Genomic DNA, 3,398 nt, shown 5'->3' on the forward strand with positions numbered 1-3,398 from the left:
TATTTGAACAAATTCCCCAAAATAATGATGGTAACAACTATTGTTTCTTGAGCACTGCTTATATATACTGTACATAATTATTTCATTTAATTCTCACAACAACCTTATCTCAAGTCCTACAGTTTTTGATAATGGTGCCAGGATTAAAATCTAGGATGTTCTGAGCCCCAGATCCAGTATGCTTAGCCTCTACACTACTACTGTTTTAGGCCTGCCAAAATGAAGGATACCCCCCTTTTGTTTTTTCTTACAATGCGACAAATTTGAGAATACCCAGGAGCAGAGCCCAGCCAAAGGTGTTTTGCTGTCTCTTTAGTCTGTATAAAATGCAGTGCTGACCAGTGCTTAACTATCCCTGCAGGCCCTGCACTTGGCCTAGAGGTGAGATGCTTCAGTTATCCCTGTGGGCCAGGATGACAGGTAATGCAAGTGACTAACAGCTTAACTTCATTCAGCACAACCTGACAGGTGGGTGACATTGTACAGGGGGAAGACAATCTGACCCTTTTAATTTCTTACTTTGAGGAAGAAATGAGGGGAATGCAGTTAGTGATATCAATTTACTAGTATCTTACTTCATTTGGGGGGCAGTTTTAATAATGATGCTTCTTTTCAACTCTTGTTCATAATTTGGACCAATAAAGGGACTTTTTCTTTATACCCAAATTCTTTAATACAGATACAGTCAGCCATCTCATATCCATAGTTCTCCATCCCTAGATTCAGCTAACAGCAGATTGAAAACATAAACAAAACAAAACAAAAACTCACACAATAAAAAATAATACAAATAAAAACCAATACAGTATAACAACTGTTATATAGCATTTACATTGTATTAGGCATTATAAGTAATCTAGAGATGATAGTATAGGAGATGATGTGCATAGATTGTATGTAAATACTATGTCATTTTATTAAAAGACTTGAACATCCAGGGATTTTGGCTTGGTAGGAGGATCTTGGAACCAGTCCCCTGTGGATACCAAGGGATTACTGTAGTAAAGAAAAACATAATTTCTAGAAACAGTCTTTCACAGAAAATTTACCCAAAAATACAAGTTTTCCTTTCTTGCTGCAGTAAGTATAGTGTATATCTTCTTAGGAGGGAATAGATCCATGCAGTCTAGCCACAATTCACATCTGGAAGTCCTCTCTTCTTGTCATGAGAATAAAATGACTGATGCATGGTGATGCCAGAGGGATCTGCCAGAAAAGAATTTTCCTGAGAATCTCCATAACAACCACCTAGGCTACCACTGGTTAATTTTCATAGCATTTTCTTCAAAATTTTGTTCTTCACCAAAATTTTCTCAGCATTATGAGATAAAAATTGTCTTTGTATTGTGACTTGAAAATAAAGGTAAATCTCTTCCAAATACAAAAAAAAAAAATCTGAACAATCATTGATTACATCGTTCTGAGTTTTGATCATAATTCTTCCCATAGTTTTAAACTGTTTGGGGGAAAAAAATTCTGCCTTTTTGTTAGAAAGGTAGTAAAAGTTTTGTTGGCATTCCAATATGTTTTGTAAAAAAATTTAAGTAGATGTTTATGCAGGTCATGTTACATTACTAATTTTCTTTCTTCTTGAATATGAATGCACACTTCAAAACAAAACATGTTACCTGCAATCAGCTGAGCCAAATCACTGGCAGATGATTAATAAAATAGGTTGGAGATAAGAAAAAGAAACAAAAGATAAAAAATGGAATAAGGAGAAAAAAGTAACATTGTGTTATTTTTAAATTGCAAAGAAAGTGTCACTAGCTATTTCTTACAAGTGACAGTTGTCCAACCCCAATTTTGGCAGCAATAAAATGTTTGTGATATTTATTGCGGCAAAAACTGTCTAGCTGTTAACAGACATTTCCTTTTCCTTTCTTCTGCTATGACAATCAGACAACATTTTATCAGCCTTCCAAACATTGTTCATGCTCTTCCTCTTTCTGCTCAGATACTGTGGTGACACTGAAAATCTTGACTCTCTGAATGATTGCTGTGGCACAGTGGTCTCCCGCGCCCCTGAGCATAACTCTGTTTCCCCCACCAAAGGCATTTGCTTGGGACTATTAAGTAGATGAGAAATAAACTTTTATTTTTTTAAGCTGCTGAAATACTGGGGTTTGCTATAGCAAGTAGGGTTACCCTAACTAGTCTTACATTTTTGATAATTTTTATTTTAGAATCAGTTGTTAGTAAATCTAACAGTAGCCAGCTTTTCTGAAACTGCCCGAGAAAACAAACTTATACTTTCAAGTAGGCAGTACACAATGCTAGCTACTGTCAAAAGCATGAAGATCCTGCCCTTTGGGAGACTGCATCTAGTATTACCCACCAGATCTTGATCTCACGCTTTACCTTGCCTTCCATCTGCTTATACAGTACATTCTTTCACTTCTTTATCCAGTAAATACAATTTTTACTTTAAACAAGTGGTTTGCTTATTAAAGTAATACAGCAAACTAGTCTTCTTATGTCACATACACTTAAGAAAATTTTTGCCTGTTTTTCAAAGACAAACCAACAAGATCTATTACCTATCTATCTATCTATCTATCTATATAAATTAAACATTTTCAAATGATTTAAAGGAATTCAACATTTTAAAAGCCAAAATAAAGATTCCAGAATGGAAGAATGCATTTATCATATAATCTTTTATAATTTTCTTTGTAAAGTCTTACCAAAATAAATTTATACATAGAAGGTTTTCCAAAATTGATTTAAGATAGTTAAAATAAAGGTTTTATTACAGAATACTTTTTGCCCAGTTTTGGCCTTTTTCATTATTCTAGGGTGAGTGGTACTCTAGATAATTTATGATACAAAATGGGAAGACATTATATAGTAACCAAATTTATAGGGGGTTTCATTGTAGAATTGGTCTGTTTAATTTCAGAGAATAGGTGTGAATGATAATGTTCATAGTTTTAAGAAGTGAAAGGCATTCAGCTAAAAAGGGTCTCTGCCAGGAGCAGAAAAAAAAAGCATTACCATCTGTCATACATTTATGCTTTTTTGGTATAATAAATTGTTTCCCCCACTAAATATAAGTTGAAACTTTATAAGCATATACTTTACTACATAAATTTTCCCACATGGCAGTGGCTAAAACAAAACTATACTCTTTGGAGAGTTTTCTTTTACATTGGCAGGGTTACTCCTGGTTTGTTTGATTTAATTTTCCCAGTAAGATTTTGTTTAATATGTTTAGTTCACCAAGGACTGTGTATTTTTAGGGATACACTGTTTCTTTAGTCTATGATTACTGAATAAGTTATTTCTTTAGCTGTTACACTTTGATCTCATAATTCATTCTTACTCAGGTGTGAAGTCAGCCATATTATTTTTCATACCTGAAAAGATCTAGCTAGCTACTGATACGTCCAGTATTT

The sequence above is a fragment of the Propithecus coquereli genome, unplaced genomic scaffold (genome assembly GCF_000956105.1).
Source record: "Propithecus coquereli isolate 6110/MARCELLA unplaced genomic scaffold, Pcoq_1.0 Scaffold197, whole genome shotgun sequence".
NCBI lineage: Eukaryota > Metazoa > Chordata > Mammalia > Primates > Indriidae > Propithecus > Propithecus coquereli.